Source organism: Bactrocera tryoni, chromosome 3, assembly GCF_016617805.1.
Source record: "Bactrocera tryoni isolate S06 chromosome 3, CSIRO_BtryS06_freeze2, whole genome shotgun sequence".
NCBI lineage: Eukaryota > Metazoa > Arthropoda > Insecta > Diptera > Tephritidae > Bactrocera > Bactrocera tryoni.
The window spans coordinates 13,742,960-13,765,562 of record NC_052501.1 but is presented as its reverse complement, the minus strand read 5'-3'; positions in this window follow the sequence as shown (position 1 = coordinate 13,765,562).

The following is a 22,603-nucleotide window of genomic DNA, read 5'->3' as shown; positions in this document are numbered from 1 at the left end:
GTGCAATCCATAGATACTAAGGGGGATTACCAATTTTTTCCTCAAATTGCACTTGGCGAAACGTTGAATTTGGAAAATACATATATCGATAAGGTAGTTGATTACTCTGACAATTGCAACAAACATCGTCACACAAATATTTAATTTATTAAAGTTATTGTTCATGTCCATTTATGACGTCTAATCGAGATGACTTCAAATAATGAGGTCGTAGAAACATTTTAGAATACTCATACGACAGTCCAGCATATTGGCATTGGACTCTGTGTATTAGCTGTGATACTTCAAGCTTCAATTAAAAAAAAATTAAATTCGGGGAAGTTGCAAAAAAGGTACAGCTGTTCAAAAATTATTGAAAATATTGAAGAAATTCGTTATATTTTGAAATTTTTGTTTAAAATAAGGAAAAATACCACGCAAGCCACCAATGAAATTTGTGAACTTTAGGGAGACGATGCTATATCAGTTCGTGTGACACAATGATGATTCGCTCGCTTTCGTTCTAGAAATTTCGTTGTAAAAGATATACCTCGTTCTGATCGAACTGTCATTGAAAATGTCGTTGATTTTATAGAAAGATTGGCCAGGACCGTCACATAAGCAGCCATGACATCGCTAAGGAAATTAACATTCATTATCAAATGGTTTTGAACCATTTAAAAAATACTGTCTACAAAAAGAAGCACGATGTTTCGGTACCTTATAAAATGCCTGTGAAAAATTTAATGGACCGAATTAACATCTGCGATTCTTTGCTGAAACAAAATGAGAACGAACCATTTCCGAAGCGAGTGATAACAGGAGACGAAAAGTGGATCAAATACGACAATATCATGGTCCAAGCGTGGTGAAGCTCAACAAATGGTCGCAAAGCCAGGATTAACGCCTCGAAAGGTTATGCTGAGTGTTTGGTAGGATTGGAAAGAAATCATACACTCTGAGATGCTCCAGCTTGGTCGAACGATTGATTCTACATTTTACTGTCAACAATTGATGTATTGAAGCAAGGATATATTTGGTTCATAATAGTTTGTTATAAATAAAAAAAAAGTTGGTTTCTGATTAGAAATACGAAAAGCTTTTTTCGACTACCCAATATATTCTTTATTTTCAAATGCTGTTGTGGGGGTGGAAAATGTCTTCCGCATCCTGATTGTTCCACAAGTCTGGACCTAGAATGCATCCTTCTGCTGCTCCTGACGTGACCACTATCTGTCGTGATCTCTCCTTAGTTTGGTGCAGCAGTTGTTCAAGCTTTTTTCGACCCCGTCGATCATATCCACTCATCTAGCGCTGCTGAAGGTATTTCGGACACTTTTCATTATATCTACGCTGTGTGGTTTCTACCCTTTCAATGAGTGATTTTATAGTTCATAGAATTGATCTGCCGGGTCTAAAGCCGTGTTGTCTGGGGGAGAGTACTCCAGCTTCGTTGATAGCCGCTTCGAGTCTGGGCTTAAGTAGCCTTTCATAGAGCTTTCGCGCTGTATCCAGCATGGCTAGTGAAAGGTATGCTGATGGCAAGTTGGGATCTGCTTTTCCTTTATTGATTAATACCAGCCGTTGCTTTTTGCAGGGTTTACGATCAGGTCGCTTTGCAGAGATTATTTTGAGAATTTCTTCTAGGATCCCATCCGGCCCGGGTTATTTGTTGGTCCTGAGCTTGTCAGGTAGTTGCAGCTCGTTTAGGATATTTGCGGGAGTCTTAGGGTATGTTCTGGATCACTATGGAATGAGCTTTTTCGTACATATTTCGTGTTCAGATATTAGTTGGTGCTAGTCTAAGCCTATGGTGGGACTCATTAAGAGTTTCAGCATCCAAGTGTAGAAGCTTTTTCGTCAATTCTTTTGGTGCTACTATTTTGCACATTTTGTGCTCAAAAATGTAACCGTTTTCTAAAACATATTTTCAAAACAAAGTGCTATTACCTGTAGCAGTAATATGTTCAAATTTTATTTGTCATACGCTACGCTTCCGAATATGACATGAAATGAAACTAAAATGAAATTGAACAAAATTGAAAGTAGAACACTTCTGAGTTGCCTTGAACATGCTTCGATTAAATTGACCCGTTACAACCCTTGCGTGCCGGTGAAATGACGAAGCTTTGTACAATTTTTCATTTTTATTATTTTCTAAATGCAACGGACAGATATTTTACTGTTATTTTTACTGAATTTATGTCAAAGTTTCGAAAGGCAATATTCAATAGCAACGCTTGCAGCAGCAACAGAATTACTTAAACTGACATACAAACATGGAATCACAAAAGCAACCGTGTATTTTGTCATGCATAAAGCATGTGCATGTGTATGCGTGTGTGTGTGAGAGAGCAGAAAAGTGCATAAGTCGATATTCATTTATAAATTCATTCATTCACAATGTTATGCTCTCCATTGAGCCATTGATATGCCTGCGACACATTGATATCAATTGCCATATAGGCATGCGTGTGTGTGCGTCTGTGTGGCGTATGCTGTGACTGCAATTTGAGTGCAACATGTTGCAATCTTGATGAAAACTTTTACGCAGATCACAAAATTGTTTTGAAACGGAAATTGAAAACAAGCAAAACAACAACATATGCAAAGTACAAACCCGCACAAACACTGGGGGCACACATACATACATAAGCAATGCATGTTGTAAACACTTATTTACGGTTATGTGCACACAAATATTGCAACGCGTCAGTTTGCTTGCCTTTTCGCTGGAAATATGAGTTTGTAAGGGAAGCACTTCCTTGTGTGTGTGTGTGTGTGTAAGTATTAAAATATATATATATGTATGTATGTGTGCGTTTGCTTCTAATACATGCACATGCCACAAATGAATGCAGTTATGAATATGCCGCAAATGAAATGAAGTTTTCCAATTTGCAATTACAGGGTAAGGCAAATGGTTGCTACCCCAGTTGAAATTCGTTTGCGATAAGCCTTTTACAGTTATTGAGTTTCGGTTGATAAGTAAAAAAAAATAAAAGTAAGAACCAAATAAATGTATGGCGCTGTGAAGGAATATAAACAATAAAGAGAGAGAGAAAAGGTGAACATTTTTCCTGAGAATTATTTTTTATTAAAAAATTAGAAAATCTAAGAAAGTTGTCAAAATTGGTGTTAACGAAGTATTAAGTGAAATCTAAGTACCTGAATACTAACCCAATTGTTGGACCAAGTAACTTTTGGTAATTTTAAATAATGTCATGAAAAGCCAAATCTCTAAACATTTATTCAGAAATTTTTACAATAAAATGATCTAAGTCCCGATACTCTTAAAACAGCCATAATTTACAGTTGAGTGCATATCAAATCCTCAAGTAACCATTTTTTCTTCTGTATTGACGTAGACACCGCTTACGCGGTTATAACCGTAAATTTGCGCCAAATTGGAAATACCAAGTGTAGCCAGCTCCTACTCCATCTGGTCTTTCCATCGGAGTGGAGGTCTTCCGCCTTTTCTGCTTCCCCGGCGGGTACTGCGTTGAATACTTTCAGAGCTGTAGCGTTTTCATCCATTTGGACGACATGACCTAACTCGCGTAGCCGTTGTTTCATAATTTCGTGAATTAAGTCAATGTCGTCGCATATCTCATGCAGCTCATCGTTCCATCGAATGCGATATTCGCCGTGGCCAATGCGGAATGGACCATAAATCTTCAGCAGAACCTTTCTCTCGAAAACTCGTAACGTCAACTCTTCAGACGCTATCATCATCCATGCCTCTGCACCATATAGCAGGACGGGAATTATGAGCGACTTTTTGAGTTTGATTTTTGTTCGTCGAGAGCGGACTTTACGTCTCAATTGCTTACTCAGTCCGAAGTAGCACTTGTTGGCAACAGTTATTCCGCGTTGGATTTCGAGGCTGACGTTGTTGTTGGTGTTAATGCTGGTTCCAAGAAGGACGAAATTATTTACGACTTCGAATTTATGACTGTCTACAGTGACATGGGAGACAAGTCGCGAGTTCAATACCAGATCCATAAGGTTGGATACATTATTCATTCTGGAGAAAGCAGAATTAACGGCGCGGTTGTTGAGGCCAAATGACATCGATGTCATCGGGGTACGCTAGCAGCCATACGCTCTTCGAGAAAATTTATATCTTCTCTATTTAGCACTGCAGCTCGAACTATTTTCTCCATGAGTAGATTGAAGAAGTTGCAATTTGGAAGCCGCCTTGTCTGTAACCTCGTTTGGTATCGAACGGCTTGAAGAGGTTCTTCCCGATCCTGACAAAGCTTTTAGTATTGCTCAACGTCAGTTTACACAGCCATATTAGTTTTGCGAGAATACCAAATTCAGACATAGCTTCATATAGGCAGCTCCTTTTCGTGCTGTCAAAAGCAGCTTTGAAAACGACGAAGGTGGTGGGTGGTCTTTTCCAAGATTTGGCGGGTGGTGAATATCTGGTCAGTTGTTCATTTACCAATAATAGGATATTCCCACTTCATTATCATGCGATGTATATGTAGTAAGTTAGGTTAGGTTAGGCAGAGAGATCGACCCTTACATGAGATCTCACTTGGATAGCTTAAAATGACATCCCGTTATATTCCATAAAACTCCTATATATTGATGATAAAGAGCTTCATAATTTGGCAAAGCACATTAGTAATGTCAGTTACAGCTTTGTCTCCTGGTTCGCCGAACATATGACTGCCTAGATGTTTCAACCTCAGTTTTGTAACATCTGGACAATGAAGCAAAAGGGTTTGAATGTTTCCACCTTCCCTTGTTTCATATAACTTTCATAACTTGCGTCTGATAAGATTTTTAGCCTTATCGCAATACCCAGTAAGAACTCCTACACTTTTGCAAAATGAAGGCATGCGAGTTTCATTGGTCCAGTGCTTGAACGAAAGATAGCAGCGGAGTTCCAAGGCAATCCCAAGCCAATAAGAGCAGGGCAAGGGTGCCCCTTTTACTATCTCATCAGCTTTGCAGTTTCCAGCGATTCCGTTCAGATCAGGTACACTTATGAGTCTGATAATGAAATTGCTATTTTTAGTGAGGACAGAGACTACTTGACAAAGTGTGAACGTACAGTTATGTACACTAAAGACAACATTAAATTTCTAACTTCAACAGAAAACTGATTTAGTTGCTAATAATTTTTGTATATGAGTTTGAGACCTCATGATTAATTTTTGGTCGATGAAGAATTTATTGTTTATTTTATGAGCTTCATTTATAACAAAGTTTTTAGATAGAACTCACTTCTTTTAGGTTTCAAGACAATATGTTAAAAGACTGCTCTGAAGGAACCATAAGCTTGACTACGGAAACATCTATAAGGTCGTTCTGGATCAGATAGAAATGGTGCTACGCTCATCTCCGGATGGAAGGAGAATTCAGTAAGGAAGTGATATCGTCACTTCTCAAAAGAAGAAAACGAAAATACATGAAACATAGTGGTGACTTAGACAATGCACGTCTATAACTGTTGAACGCAATATCCAAACTAATCATGCATAGCGTCGTTTTGTACGTTATGTCAAGAGCTTTCAAGGATGTATAGTATTACCAGATACTAGCCCTGTAGCGCTTTATACATAGCCGCAAAATTCAAAAGGCAAAAAGGCGGAAGGGAGATATTTTCCAACCTAATATATTTAACTCTGGAGTTGGAGAAAATATGTGACCCAATTTTTTTCGTCGAACTCCTCTATAGACAATGTAAAATATCCCTGAAAAACTAATATATTTTCTAATTTATGGTGCATAATGATGTCAATATTCGTAGAGATTTCTATTGGGGAGCTGGGAAAGAAAATTCGGGACTTTTTGCTCGCAGGTCTTCTTCGCGGAAGAGAGTAATAGTATTGACTTCATCAGCTCGGACAAAAATACTTGAAAACTTTTCACCTTCGCTATGCAACAACTAACCTTTTTCGTAATGTGTTGGATTAGTTAGGAAACCCTCGCTTCGCAAATAGCCCAACAGATAAAGCTCAATCCGGTGTTTATGCATGCCGCAAATGGTGTAAGTCGTGAGCCACTGCGCGTGTACGTGCCACATTTAGGCAAAAATACGCGTGCACGTACTGGAACAACGCGACTAAAACAACAACAGTAATAACTTTAGTGCCAGTTACGCGAATATCAATTTTGGTAAATACACACACACATACATACGTATATGTGGCGTAAGTGGTAGCTAGCAACGAGAGCTTGAAGACTTCAATGCACACCTGATCTCCCAGCCGTGTAGCACCACACATACATATATGCACACATGCATAATATATACAAATAAGCGTATTTGCAGTCGCCGTTTGTCTGTCAGCGGCGTGGCACACACTATAATTTGCCGCTGTTGCAAGTGAGTACGTGTTGCCCCAACACTGTTTGAGCATGTTTTGCGGATAAATAATTATCGAAGGATTTTAGCGACGTGCCACACGCACACATACACCCCACACACGGTATGCCACAATTTGGGGCAAACCAAAATGTTGCCGCATGCAGCGGTGCTTGTGTGTTGTAGTGGCTGCGGCAATTATATTGCTGTGGCATACTTTGCTTGTTGCCTTTGTTGTTGCTAATAAGTTTACTAACTAGAAATTTGTTATTGCAACCGGCAGGTAAGGTTGACGCACGCATTGCGGAGCACGCATTTCAATACGAGTATGTGACTACCACATCTGTATGTGTGTGTGTGTGTATGTATAATTATGATGATACGTGCAACATTGAGTATCCTGTCATGTTGCTGACGTTTGTTGCTGCTGCTGCTGTTGCACGCATTTATCTAATGAATTCGTGTGCGTTGAGTGAGGTTGGCCGAGTTGGGTTGGTGGGTACGTCATGCTCATGTTAGCCTTGTTGTCAGTCAGCTGGGAGGGGTACATGCGTTGTGGCAATCTCGTGTGCGTTTAAGATATAAAATTTTATGTTTTTACTTGATTATGGCAGTGGTCATAATTATATTGAAATATGAAAGCAACTTTGTATACAACAACACACGGTGGTAATGGCATGCTACAGCATACACACACGCCCATAAGTTGCATATATTTGCTGGAAAGCGTTTGTGGCTCGTGGCAGTTAAGTAAACATGCATGCACGTGCAACAAGACAAGCTAACTTTTAATAAGCTTTCTCACACCTTTCCACCATAATTAAATGGTGGTTGCAGAATTGAGCTGAAAACATTAGAGAAATCGTTGTGTGAGACAAAGTTTAGTAACGCCATATTCAGGGGAGAAGGAGCTCTTAGTCGATTGACAACCGAACTTTTACTCCATAACGTTAAGTATCTTTATATTTTCAGAGAGCGTAGCCTGAAAATAAAAAAGTGTTTTAATAGAGGATTAATAGTGTAATTAGTAAATTAAATAAAAAATTACAAAAAATGTTTATTTCGGCAGCACCGAAGCTACAGATCCACTTCTTAAATCAACTATATCACTTAGTTTGTTGGTTCGACGTTTTCCTTGTTTCTTTTCCTTTGGCATGGACCATTTCCCAAATTTCGTGAAGATATCGTACCGAATCATATCTAACTAAGCAAGTTCTCGCAAGAAAGGAAGGCACCATTCACTTGTTACTGGCCAGAAATGATTCCTTTACATATGTCAAGCAGCTCACGACTTCCGATCTTATACCAAGTATCCTTTAGGTAGCCAAGAAATATCCGCTTGAAGGCGAGCTAAAGTGACAAGGCGAATCATCCCCTCCTTATGGTTGTGCGCTGAATTTGTGACCCGTTACATAAAAAACACCTCCATTGAAAAGGACATAATAGTCTCAGATGAGAGACCCCCCTTTTCATAACAACCACTGCAAACGTATTAAGGAATGTCCGGTCTCTTAATTGGGAAGGTGCTTCTGCCCAGCTGGTTGATGTCCTTGTAAGAGTAAAGGCTGATATCACCGCTCTCTAAGAAGTGCGATGAACGGGACAAGGAGACGCGACATGACGGGACATGAGACGAGTAGGTTCAGTAGTATAAAGGAGCACAAACGAGATTCGTAGTGCTATAGAGATTCTGTCACCGAGTTCTAGCATTTACCCTGGTGGATGAACGTCTATATCGCTGATTTCCGCCTATGACCCGACGGAAAAGGAGGACGATGTGACCAAAGATATCTGCTATGTGCGCTTGGAGCGCACCTATGAGAGCTGCCTCCACATCGTGTTTTGCGACCTTAATGACAGGGTGGGAAAAAAGGGCAAAGAAGTATATTTGGCGCAAAGGTCGGTAGATTCAGCTTCCATAATGAAACATCCTCAAATGAGTGGAGGCTAATCGACTTCAACGGGTCCCGAAATATGGTTATCAGTAGGACTAGCTTCCAGCATAGAAAAACTCATTACGCTGATGGCTGTCTACGGATCGAAAATCCACTAACCAGACCGATCATGTTGTGATAGACGGAAGACACGTCTTCCGTGTTTTAGACTACCGTACGATAGCAGCCTAACGATATTCTCTTCTGAGGGCATTTGTCAACAAGTCGGTATAAGGGGATTACGGGACGGCAGTTCAAGCTCCTACGTAGAGCTGTAAACGAAACCATTGGTTTTCGGAGAGACTAAAGAATAGCTGGTACGATGAGAAGTGAGGTGTCGCAGTGGCAGAGAAAACAGGTTGTCTACCTCGCAATGTTACAATTCACCAAAGCACTTGCGGGATTGGATAGATATCGAGAGTTGAAAACGGAAGCTAGACGCATTCATAAACCAAAAATGAGCGAATGTGGAGCGGACGTTCCATTGCCGACCAAGAAGAATTTCGAAGAGTAATTACCCGTCAGAAGAACAAAAAAGCGGTGAGAGCCGTTGGATAGCCGGCGGATCTATTCAAATACGCCGGCGAAGAATTAATAACGAGTATGTATCTGCTTCTTTGCACAATATAGTCGGACGATAGAGGCCTGAGGATTGGAATTTAAATGTGCTCTTCCCAATCCACAAAAAAGGATACCCCAAAACCTGCGCCAAATACGGTGGGATAAGCCTCATCAGCATCGCATATAAGGTTCTATCGAGCGTATTGTGTGAAAGGTTAATGCCCAGCGTCAACAAACTGATTGAGCCTTATCAGTGGGGCTTTAGACCTGGCAAATCAACAACTGACCAGATATTCACCATGCGCTAAGTCTTGGAAAAGACCCGTGAAAAGTGAATCGACGGCACAAAGAGAGCTGCCTCTATGCTGCGATGTCTGAATTTGGAATCTCCGCAAAACTAATACGGCTATGTAAACTGACGTTGAGCTACACCAAAAACTCTGTCAGGATCGAGAAGAGCGTTTCTGAGCTGTTCGATACCAAACGTATGGTGGTATACGAGGGCAAGACGAAATATCCCCTGTCATTAAACCAACCGTCGTCGCACTCGCAACTTGGCCAGCACGTCACTGCTGTTATTCATCTTGGAACCTCTATTAACAGCAAAAACAGTGTTGGTCTCGAAATCCAACGCAGAATAACTCTTGCCAACAGCTGCTACTTCGGACTAAGAAGGTAATTGAGAAGCAAAGTCCTCTCTCGACGAACAAAGACCAAAGACCGATGACAACATCTGATGAGTCGATGTTAAGAGCTTTCCAGAAAAAGGTCCTGTGGAAGATTTGTGGTGTTTTGCGCACTGGCAATGGCGAATATCGCATTCGATGGGACGATGAGCTGTATGAGATATTCGACGACATTGACATAGTTCAGCGAAATAAAAGACAGTGGCTTTCGTCTGAATGGACGAAAACACTCCAGCTCTGAAAGTATTTAATGCAGTACCCGCGAGAGGATGCAAAGGAAGAGGAATAAACCCACTCCATTGGAAAGACCAGGTAAATAAAAGACCTGCCTTTGGCCTAACTAGCACGCTATTGTTAACTCGGCTATAACCGCGTAAGCGGTGTCTACGCCAGTAAAGAAGGAGAAAAATTAAATTTCAAGGTTTAAAATTTTGCCTAAATTTTCTTAAAAACATGTTTTTGAAAAATTTAATAGAAAATAATTAATTTAATGCACAGTCCAGTGTTTCATTAATATTTAAGTACATATGTTAATAATTATATACGAAATTTAAATAATATATTACAAATAACAGAGCCACAATTATCCCCAGCTGAGAGATGTTTCACATTAGGAAAGGCTTCCCCGCCACATTGGCAAATGCAAATTTAATGACCTTTGATCAGGATTTTAATGGCATAAAATAGACGTGTCAATGCAGACCACAAATGCGACCAACATGCCTATGCACATATACATATACAGATATAGAATATCCTATGTGCAAGGATATACAAATTTAAAGTCCATAAACCATATATGTATGTATGTTTTATATACGAAGGTGTATCGTGTGTTGGTAAACACCCGCTAAAGCTTGGAAGCCGTGTCATGCATCTGCTTATTAATTAAGTTGCACCACAGGGGATAGATTTACATATGTACATATGTACTTGTATGTGTGTATGTATGCGGCTTGGACATGTGTAAAAGCACACTCGTTCATTAATAAATTCATATCACTGCATTTAAGGGGGTGAGAGGGCAAGCGGAAGTGCATGGCAGTATTTTACCTGACAGTCGAGCAACAAACATGCAATAAATACTATACGAGTTTGTATGTATGTGCACATATATAACTGTATAATTCTCTCAGACATGTTGTCTAGTTCGTCACACTGATAGCCGATGGGTGATAGTGCCACGCCCCTTATTACAGAGCTTGTAACTGTGAATGCAAATGTCAAAAGGCATGAATGTAGTCTAATACAAGCTCACACATACGAACATATACATAAGTAAATGTTTGCGTACTTCAGTGCGTAAACGTAGTATTATTGACCCACACACACACACACACACACACTTACAATTTTACCCTTTGTTGGCATTCACACATTTCACTATTTAACACATTTGCTTTTTCACCAAAACTGATGACACAAATTAATACAAAACATGCTTTTTGGTTGTTGCAAAATATGCAACACAATGTGCCTTGCAACTGCAACAACTGCCATAAACATGCACTTCAATTGAAATGTGACAAAAGTGCGTTATGTTCGCCATTAATTAAAAAAAACGAACGAACTGTATTACAACAAAGAGGCAGTGCAAGGTATAAATAAACAAGTGATTTGTGATTTTTGGCGCTCAGCGGAGCAAAGAGCGCGGAGGGTTGTAAAATGCCGCTTGAATGCAGAGATGGTTAATACGGTCGAAGTTTGACAGCTTAGTATTCGATACAGAGCATGTGCGAAAGGAGAGCATAGTAGAATTTCCAGTTGATTTAATTAAATTTATAATATTTAATGGAGTGATTTAATTTATTATTTACCCTTGTCGAACCTTCTACAGCTCCTTTTCTTGCTAGCTCGCCAGCTTTACAGTTTCCTGCGATTCCGCTGTGGCCTGGCACCCATACCAGTCTTATCATAAAGACACTCGATGCTATTGATAGCGAGGTTAGGCACTCCTCAACCAACCCTGAACGCACTGTTAATGAGTTCAAGGCTAGTATCGCCGCTCTGCTAGCTGAGTGGATTGTCACTTCTCTGAAGGAGGCTGCACTTCGGAGCAGTAAATCTACTTACCTTAATGGTTGGCACCTCGACCTAGAAAACACTGCAATATTCGGGAAGTCTGAAACTGGAGTTGATAGAGAGCTCTTGACAGTAAACCCTTCCACCAGCCTCGCTGCGACCTCTACAACGGCTTCTTCCCACCCACTACTCCCTCGCCGGTATTTGGGTAGAGAAAGAGCCTCTAGAGTTTGGTTTAGCGAATCCATGATCCTGACGCTTTCGCAGCCATACACTTTCCAGCGATGTCCACGGGCAATATGTGCAAGATGATGAGGGCCGCCCGTTGAATGCTAACGCGTTTCTTTGCAAGTGTGATATTTTCAGAGCCTTTCACAAGATAGAGACTCCATAGAACATAATGGGCTTGACTAAGGTGTCGTAGAACTAGATGACCATTTTCGGTGCGAGATACCAATACCAAAATTGGTTTGCAAAATTTCGTGCCAGCAATTTCAATCTTGAGGATACGTCAAGTCCGGGAAGGACGATGTGGATAAACTAATGTCGTTGGTCGGTGCAAATCATCGATTAAGAACTTGAAAGATTGCTGAAAAGTCATCAAATGTCTAAAAATTAATGAGTTTTTGGAGCGCATTGATACTGGCGATAAAAAGTTGGTTGTTTGCTAAAATGTAAGCCCCAGGAGACTATGGTACATAAAGAATGAAACGGATGAAGTCACTTGGAAAGCCGATAGTCATTAAAAATGGTTATGTTGCCGGTACGGTGGGATTTCAAGGTAATCGTTTACTTGAGCTTTTGCTCGACAATGCCATATCATATTCTGCTGGACAAATTGAGTACAGAATTGATCAATAGAAAAGGTGTTGTGTTCCATCAGGATAATGCCAGATCTCATAAAAGTTTATTGACTCACCCAAAACTTTTGCAGCTTGTATATGATCTGCTATCACACCCATCGAATTCTTCAGACTTGGCACCTTCGAACTATTACTTGTTCCGGTATCTGCAATTGAAAAATCCATTTCAAATTGAAAACGAACGCGCTCATATAAACCAGTTTAATTGCTAATCCACGAACACTAAATGTCATTCTATATCTATTCACCAATTCGCTTAGTAGCCACCACCACCAATAACAACACCATATACGCTCGACTCACGTCATTCTGACACGTAACAAATTACCGAACGCCAATGTCAACCATCAATCAGCCGAACGCAGCAAACAGCTCAAATGCGATGATCAATGCGATCGCAAACTGATCACAGCTGGGGAGAGGTAAAACAGCGCAATCTCAGCGGCAAATGTGACGCGTATCGATTTCAAACGCTAATCATTCAATAAACACGGAATGACGACATTTGACACCACAACAACAAGCAAAAACAAAAAGTGCGGGAATAACAGGAATGCCGAGAGCCTTTATGGAGAGATCGAAAGTTGAAGCGGAACCGCACACATGGATTTATCTAACGTATATAACTAGTATAAATGTATATACATGCATGCAAGAGACTATAGTCCATCGATCAGCCGGTGAAATGAGTGGAATGAGTACCTGAACGGCATCGAAGCTGCGCGGCAGTACGCGTGGAATGTTTGCCTCTTGTATGCGACGGCGTTTGTTGCCTTAGACTTGGCTGAGGTAAAGCCGCGTTTTATGACAAGGCAGACTGCGTTGAAGTTGGTCGTAAGACAAACCACTGATGAGACAGTTGAGTGACAGTTGGTTAGAGCGTCAATCAGTTGGTAAAAAGGCGGTGACTTCAATCAATCGTCATAACAACAATATTATTGATGGCATATGACGAACTGGCTAGTTACAATGACTACATTTACATATGGCAAAGCCGTCTCTTTGCGAAAGCGGCTTTCGTTTTGTTTTCTCTCCATTTTGCTTGCGTATTTCTTTTGCTAATTTTTCTACTAAAAATTTATTTGCCTTACAACACCTTTCACTAATCAAATGTTGGTCGTTGCAGTGGCGCCACCAACACTCAACTCATTTACATATTTGTTGTTGTGGCACTACCGAGTAGTGTGTGGCATTCAGTTGCATGCAACTACTGGCTGGTAGCAGTGACAGCTGTTGTCAGTTATTTGTGGCTTGACAGGCGACTCACTTGAGTTTTCAACAATTATTTGTGTCTTTTAGCCTTAAAAAGTAGTGACTTATCCATACGACACAAAAAAGGTTGACAATTTTTATTCATCCTTTAATAGGAAATCATTTAAGTTGATTTGATTTGATGAGTGCGTCCAAATGAGATTTTTTAACTAAAATTTTTTCCTTACGATATAAAAGGGCTTTGGATGGTTCATAACTTTGAATATTTCCAATTCGATTGCAAGCTTTGTTCCTCTAGCTTCTCAGTTCTATAAATGTTCGGAGAATTATTACGATCAAATCGTTTTCTATCATCTGATCAGATTTGACCCGGACTGACAAAAATAAAAAAAATACATTTTCACGAAATTCAAAGCAAGCCTTTACAACTTCCTCTAAAATAAATTACTATAATCTAATCGTTTTTACCATCTGATCAAATTTGACCCGGACTGACAAAAATAAAAAAAATTCCTTTTTTACGAAATTTAAAGCAAGCCTTTACAACTTCCTCTAAAATAAATTACTATAATCTAATCGTTTTTACCATCTGATCAAATTTCACCCGGATTGACAAAAATAAAAACATACATTTTCACCAATTTTAATAAAAGTCTTTATAACATCCTCTAAAATAGGCTCCAAGACAAGCATGGCAACGTTTAATAAAATCTCACTTGCTTTAAGCCCTAGCTGGAATGTTCTTCATCCATCTTATGACTTCAGTGACTTCAACAATTTTAGCGCTTTTTCGCTTTCCTCAAAGTTCTAATGAATTATTTTATAAATTGACAGTTCTCAGTTGCATTGTCAAACATCTCTAATGCGACCTTTAATCGTTTTTGGTACAAGTCTTGCATCTTTCATATCCAAACCAGTAACTAAAATGTATCTTTCTGATGCCAACACGACGGTTGTTAAACCACGTTTACCTAACTTTTCGACTTAACTTTTTGATTGACATACTTATGGACATCGAACTTCACTTAGTCATAAAAATTTGTACCAAGCAAGGGAAAAAATGTTATCGATTCGGGTTGAGTGCACAGTTTATATGGACCAGTCCGGGCTAAAATTGATCAGATGGTATATCAGACTTTATCGACCTTTTATAGTTTATATTTTCACAACAGTTTTTGGTTTTCCAATGTAAAAGCCAGGATTGGTGAACGTGTTATCTTACGAAATGGCACAGTCAATTGGCCGCCACGGTCGTGCAATTTGACGCCGTTGGACTATTTTTTGTGGGGCTACGTAAAATCTATGGTCTATACCAACAAGCCAGTGACGATTGTTGAACTTCGTACGAATATCGAACGTGAAATTGCAGCAGTATTGGCCGATTTACGCTTAAGAACCGTCGAAAATTGGACTTAGCGTCTGCACTTCTGCAAGCGTGCCTGTGCTAGCCATGCAGAAGAAATCGAGTTCCATACATAATGACATCGAATGTTCTTTCACAGGAATAAAGAATTTCATTAATATCCCAAACGTTTGTACTAAACTTTTGTAGCGTCCTTATTGAAAACCGTCTTATAAAGGTTTTTAGGTATTTCTCATTAATTTTGAAAATTTTGTGGTCTAATTTCTTAATATAGTATAGATCTACGCATATTAACCTGATTCGTTTTTCAAAGTAAAGGCACTTATCTTCTTATGGTTAACAAGGGTATAACTGATTCACCTGCCATTTATGGGATGGTGCAATATAATATGAGTTATGATTCTACCTGAGATTTACATAATGAGGTTAATCATTGTCCAAACTTTTGTTTCCGAAATTCCAGTTAAAGAGATGTTATTCATTTTTTTTATATACGAGAAATTTTCGTAACGGTGTCTAAGAATCTATCTCTTACCTCACCGTATTATCTACTCTGCCACCACTGCGATTAATTTATTTTTAAATTGATGCACAATTTTTGATTGTTTGGAGCTATATTAATATTTTTCGCTTTCTAGATATCACATGAGCATAAATTTTCATTTGCCAAAAGCGTAATCTGCCTGCCAATCAAACTATGCAACAACTGTTGCAACCGGAAAATGCAACTCTCTTCAAATCATAAAAATTAGTAGCAACGACAGCTGTACAGTGGCTGCAGGCTGTCATCCGTCCGTCAGCAGCTTGATGATGAGCCAGTGATGCTTTTGATTAGCTCCCATGACTTGCCACTTAACAGAGAAATAGCTTTCTGGTTTCGGTTAGAGCGCTGAGTTAACTACAATTTTTGCCACGCCCATTTTCATCAACTCACTGTACGAGGCAGTTCCTAGTTTTTGGTCTCTTTCCAAATGGGGCGTGAGTATAATTTATTTTATTTTATTTCGATATAGTTGTTAAAAGTTTATTTAAAATTATGTTTATTAAAACTATAAATCCATAACTACACATGCCAAGTAATCTTTCGCTACACTAAAAGCTTACAAAAACTAATCCAGCAATCCGTACGCACCATCATTTGTTATGCCTTCAATTTTGTGGCAGTCAATCTTTTTTCTAACTCAACGTTGATTTGTTTATGTAGTTGCTACAACTATGTCATCATATTGTCACAATCACTACAAATATGGCCACATCTTGTTGCCATATTACCTGCAACTATTAGTCATTCTCACCTGCTTTGCTGACTTGTCTCGGCAGTTGACTTTAGACACTTTGCATCATTTTTCAATGTCGACTTTCAGTTGCGTAAGTGTGTGTATGTGTGTAGGAGAATCTGTTTTGGATTTGATTTGATGCCACATGCCATGTTGTCCTTGTAGGTTTTAAGAAATGACAACGATCTTTAAATCAGCACTTAAACTGTGTGTCTTAAAAGCGCAAATTTGATTATGATTGTGGGTTGAAAAGGTTAAGTGGCATAATGTTTTAGTTGACATAAAGTTTCTCAAACTGATTTTACTTAATATTGAATTCAGTTGATATAAAAATCAGTTAATTCTTGAAATCAAATGACATCATTAAAGAAGAAACCGTAATTGAGCCAAAACAATTCAATAAACCTCTAGTTCCGGTCCCGGAAGGAATTGTCTTAAACTAGAATAGTTTTTTCCCCCAGACAGACAGATCTGTCCTCACAGTGAAAATTTGATTAAAAAGCGGCCTTCATCCTAGCGACCATAAAACGGGTGATCCAAGAGAAACAATTAGTGTCAAGTAGAGTAGAGTAGTGTCAAGCTGTCATATCATTTTTGTTCAGTATTGCTTGGCATTTCATCATGGAAAGACTTATCCTGGAACAACGTTAAAAAATCGTTAAACTTTGTTAGGAAAATTCATATTCTGTAAAAAATGTGTTTCGGGGGCTTCTCTCAACTTATGGCCAACATAATCGGCCTATTCAGCTAACTACTCGCAATACCATAACCTATCTTGAGACCCAGCATTCATTACTGGATAATATTCAATCGTGGTATATCACCACGCAGTGAAGAATATATAGCAGCCGTAGCTGAGAGTGTACACGAAGGCCGTGGAGAGTCTATTCGGCACCGTTCACAGCAACTCGGACTGACGTATGGATCGACTTCGGGTGTTTTATGTCGAGATCTTAAATGGGCTCTTGAAAACTTCCAAGAAAATCTGACATTTTCGAGCCAAATTTTATTAACCGAAGAGGCCCATTTCTGGCTCAATGAGTATGTAAACAAAATTGCCATATTTGGGACGAAGAGCAATTTGAGGGGATGCAAGAGTTGCCATTTCATCGAGAAAATCAACGGTTTGGTGTGATTTGTGGGCCGGTGGGATCATGGGTTCATACTTGATCAAATATGATGCCGTTGAGAACGTTACCAATTTCAACCGTTATCGCGTCATGAAACCAACTATTTGATGCCTGAAACTGAAGCTCGTGATTGCGGCGACATTTGATTTCAACAAGATGTTGTCACTTCCTATACATCGCATCAATCATTGGATTTATTGGGAGAACATTTCGGTGAGCAGATAATTTCACTTTTTGCTGGTCGATTGCCCACCATGATCGTGCTATATCACACCGTTAGACTATTCTCTGTGAGCATATGAACAGTTTAAAGTCAATGCGAACAATTTAGCTTCGATTCAGTCTTTGGAGCAAGACATCACAGTTATCAGTTGAAATGTTTTAACTAGTCATGGAAGGTTGGACTCAGCGGATGGACTATTTGAGATGTAGCCGCGGCCAACATTTGAAAGAGGCAATCTTCAAAAAATACATAAATGCCAACTAATGTCCGTATGAATTATAATAAATATTCGCCATTACATTTGATGTTTCTTTTGTTTTTTCTTTAAAAAAGTATGGAACCTCGAAATGGATCGCCTTTTACTATATAATTCACAAATTTTTGGAAATCGATAACTATTTCAGTATTATTCGTGTTGTTTGCAAAAAAAAATCGATACAAAATCATAATATCCTTCCTTAGTTAGTTCTTCGTGGAGCTTATAGTCTGTATTTCGTGGAAAGTTGGTGTGACAGTCTGTTATGGAACCCTTAACATATACATATATTTTCTGTATGCAACTTTTGGTGCTTTTTGGCGTCTCTTGCAAGCTAGACGTCTGGATCATTTGCTGTTCCTCGAGTTCGTTAATCCATCTTGATCACGGTCTTCCTTTTCGTTTAGTGGATAATATTGTGGCCTCTACAATTTTTTTCAAAGCTTTCCTGTTGTTCTCTTACGCTAGTGTAGCTTCAAAGATTTTTTTGGAAGCTTTCCTTCAACTTTAGAATGGATCTTAAAAATATTACACCGTGACTTTGAAGAGAACTAAACTTATGTTTTAACGCAGTGTTGGATTTCCAATCTCAGTCAGCCTCAATAGGCAAACAATTCCTACTACCCTCTCTTCTCACACTTGCCACGAGTAAGTACCGTTAATATTTTAACTGTCACGCACAATATCACTGCTCAAGTGTCTAATTTCATATTCTGCATTTTAGATTTCAATTTTTTAAAACAAATGCTAACAAAAGCAACAACACGGCGTTGCAACAATTGCTTTTTATTGTTGTTACGACTATTTTAGTTAACAAAAACTAAGAACAAACAACGATCCCTTGCTGCAACCAACATGCAACAACAAACACTTTTCCGCTGACATTGAATTATGAGCGATGTGTCGGAAAACACCAGCAACAAAAGCAACATGCAACATTTCTGCGCATAATAAGAGTATCACGCAAGTGTTAAACGCACACGCATGTGGCAAGTGCAGGATTGTAGCACACACAGTGTGGGGTGCGCTTGTTGCAAGTACAGAACCTTTGTTCACCTTGACAGCTAGTTGCAGCTTTTCGTTGGTTGCACGTAGGCAAACAATCACAAGTTGCACGCACACACGCACATACATTTCCTTTCATCTGCCAGGTTGCGGCAACAATGAAGCGTGGCCGTGTTGCACATGCAAATTTTCAACTACCCACATATTTATCTAAGCTTCTTCTTCTTCCACTACGCTTCTTCTTCTTCCGCTACGCTTTTCGTGTATTGTTGTTGTTGATGCCACTCCTGCCACAATCGGTTAGCCTACGCACTTGCCGCCTTACATTTGCAACAATAATAGCACTTGCACCAGTTGCCCCTCTATGGAGGCTAACTCGCCACAAGCAGTCAAATTGCAAACCATGTACTGTTAGTTGTTTTTGTTGACGTTGTTGTTGTTGTTGAGAGCGGAGTTGGAATTGCGGTTACCAAGTGGCACATCGCTCAAGTTGAGTGTCGCTTGCAACAAGCACAGCGGTGTGGCTGGCTGATGGCGCTGCTGTGGCAGGAAGTTTACTTGCAACATTAGCAACAACAGCAATAATAATAAGAGGAGTGTTTAACAGCACTACACGCAACCCATATTGCCGCTAAAGCTGACCTGAGTTGCGGTTGCCTTGTTTTGTTGCATGATTGCACTTCCAATTGTTGCTGTTGCCGCTGTTGTAGTTGTTTTTGTTGTTGTGCAATATGCGTTATGGCGCAAATTTGTCGTTCGCATTAAACTTATGCCAACATGGCGTTGATGGCGTTAGCGGCATACAAAAGTTCGGAGGTGCTTGCAACACAAACACCTGCAACACTGCCACATGCTGTTGCGATAAGCTGAGGTGTAATTGAATGATCGCAGGCAAGCAAATTTTGTTTGCATAACTACATAGTGAAATTTGTTTTTGTTGTTGTTATTGTTGTTGTAGTTTGACAGTTAACACGCCGTGAGCGCAAATACCTTTGATTGATGACTTACGCTTTACGACTACGAGCCCTCAGGGACCCTCCACTCGCCTGCCCACAATGCCACAAACACTTGTTGCAACAACAAAGTTACTCACTGTGCGTATACCAAATAACCGGAATTCCGCAAGTAACTGTACAGCAATTCAATTGTGCCACAAATCGCCAATTAAACGAAAACTTCGATGAATTTTAATTGTGGCACTTGCAACAACACCCACATTGCACGGTTGCGCATGAATAGTTGTATGTTGCACATAACATTTATTGCCTCCACAGCTATTGTTGCGGCAAGTAATAATTGTACTGCTGGCGTTGTGTGTTGTTGCATGCCACAGCGGCATATTTTAATTTGCAACATTCGCAATGCAAATATCGGCAAGGCAAAGAAATTTTAATGGCCAATTGAAGTTGCCACAATCAATGCGCTAAGCTGCTGCGGGCCGCCACTACTATGGCTTGCTTTATCCACACTGCTGTTGTTGTTGTTGTTTGCGTGGCAATTATTGGCTAGGTGCACAATAATTTAGCAGCGGCAACGATTGTTGCAAGTTGCTTCATTATCGACAGCAAATTGAAACTTGAGATTTGTGTGCTTGCGCCGTGCCACACTGCTCCACACCGCTCCAGACCGCGCCGCATCGGGCGATTTGTGTATTTTGTGGCAATTATAGCGGTAAATTGCATGCAATTGCGGCAAGTTCATTTGTTTGCTTTGCGTTTGTTTATTTGCGCAGCCAACAATGTGGATTAGCCTATCGGCGCAGCAAATGGGGCGTTTACCGGCATGACCAATCTGCCACACACTCACACACGCACTCGCAGTGGCTGGCGCTTGCCGCCAAGTCTAGTATGGCATGCGGCGTTGTGTGATGACTTTAATGAAAGTCGCGGCTAAATTTCTACGTAATGCATATACACTTATATGTTTATGTGGCAGGTAATGTTTGGGCAAATAATTTTGCATACACACATACGCACACATGTATTTACATTTGCCTGCGCAAAGTAATTTGCAACTGATTTTTAAAACCAGATTACTGCTGCAGGCATTTAAAAGTTGGCCATTCGCTTTGCATTTGTGAAATTAACCGTTACGCCAATTATCCGCTCGGCCTTCGCAGCCGACAGCAATATGTGCCGTATAGTACAGTCTATTGTGTTGTTGTAAATTTGGCTATTCGCGTGTGCGTTAAGGAATATGAAGGAAGGAAGGAAATTTACAATTTTGACTTATAAGTTTCAAAGCGAGATTATTATATATCCCCAGAAGGTTCATTCATCCATGTCAACACCTCGATAATTTTACCGTTTGGTTTTTAGGAACATTAAGCCTAACTAATATGGTTTCTAGGCTCATGGAAGCTGGTTGTATGAATGGGTCCAAGTTGCGATATTCTGAAATTCTCGCCAATTCAACTGCATCTTGAAAACTTGGATCTCTTTGTCGAAAAGATTTCTCCTGGTGGATTTTCTCTGCTCGATATACCGACAATATTTGGACGGGACGAAGATGCAAGAGAAATGGCGCAATGAACTTTTGAACGGATAATTTGAAGCTCGGAAATTAAAAATTGAAGAAGTTTCGTCAAACTTAGTTTCAGGCTACTGGATCACTGTAATGATTTTGAGGAAGAAGTGGCTGTCACTAAGATAGCAGTAGCTCGGATCGGAACAGTTTATAAGTGTCTGCCCTCAATGGCATCAAGCCACTTCATTATTAGACTCAATTGAGTACTTAGCCTGAGTGAAATCGCTGAAAACTGAAAAAGCTGGTGAGTTAGTAAGAGGCGACACTTTTATCCTATTTTCATCGGAGTACGAAAGAGTTAGATCTTCTCTGTCCTCTTGCGATTTAGTACTGAATATATGGATTTTATGTGAACTTAGCATGCGCAGGTCGATTACCAAATAAGATGTGACTGCAAGCTGCTTCTGGCCTAGCCTAGAACGCAGAAGACCTATTGTACTACGTGCTCTTAGCAAAGTTCATCTTGCCGCAATCAAAGCAGTTACTGCACATTGTCCAGTAGAACGTAAAGTCATTTTATAATCATGTCATCAGTAAACTATCCGAATTTGAAGCCCTTGATATTTTAAGATATCCTTAGAGTTAAAGCTTTGTAGTTAGTCATTTATTTCGGTTCTGTGGCATTAAAGTTCTGAAATCAATACAGAAATTCTGTGGCATTAAAGATCTGTAATCAATACAGAAAACTCCAAAGTCAAAATCTTTTGGAGTTGTCTGCAAATCCTAGGTGATTTCTGACGCAATTATAGTCCGTAATCAATCTTTCCTGTTTCTTTGAACCAGAATCCGGTACTAAACCTCCTTCGTTCCAGAAGTTGACAATGATTGACCATAATTTGAAATATCAAATTAAGTTAAATCCCAGTTCCATTTTCTTTCCAAATTTCATTCTCACACTGTTAATGGATCAATTTTATACCTTCAAACTCGGAGAGTACGTCATTTTTGTAGTCGATGAGTTACGTTTCATTAAACTTTGATGCAATCGGCACAAGGTTTAAACCATTATGTTTCACTATAGGCGAAACTAACCTATCAAAGGGTATGCAAATCTTTCGTGAGATTTTCTTTGAATATAACGTGTTAGAGCGTTACAAATTAATAAAAAAAAAATAACAGCTTGGGATCAGTCAATGAAATTTTTTATTCCTTTGAAAGTACATTCAATGCCACTATATATATCGAGCTATATTCCTTTTGCATGATCACCACGGGCACGCCTGCCGAAGTCCAAACGCTGA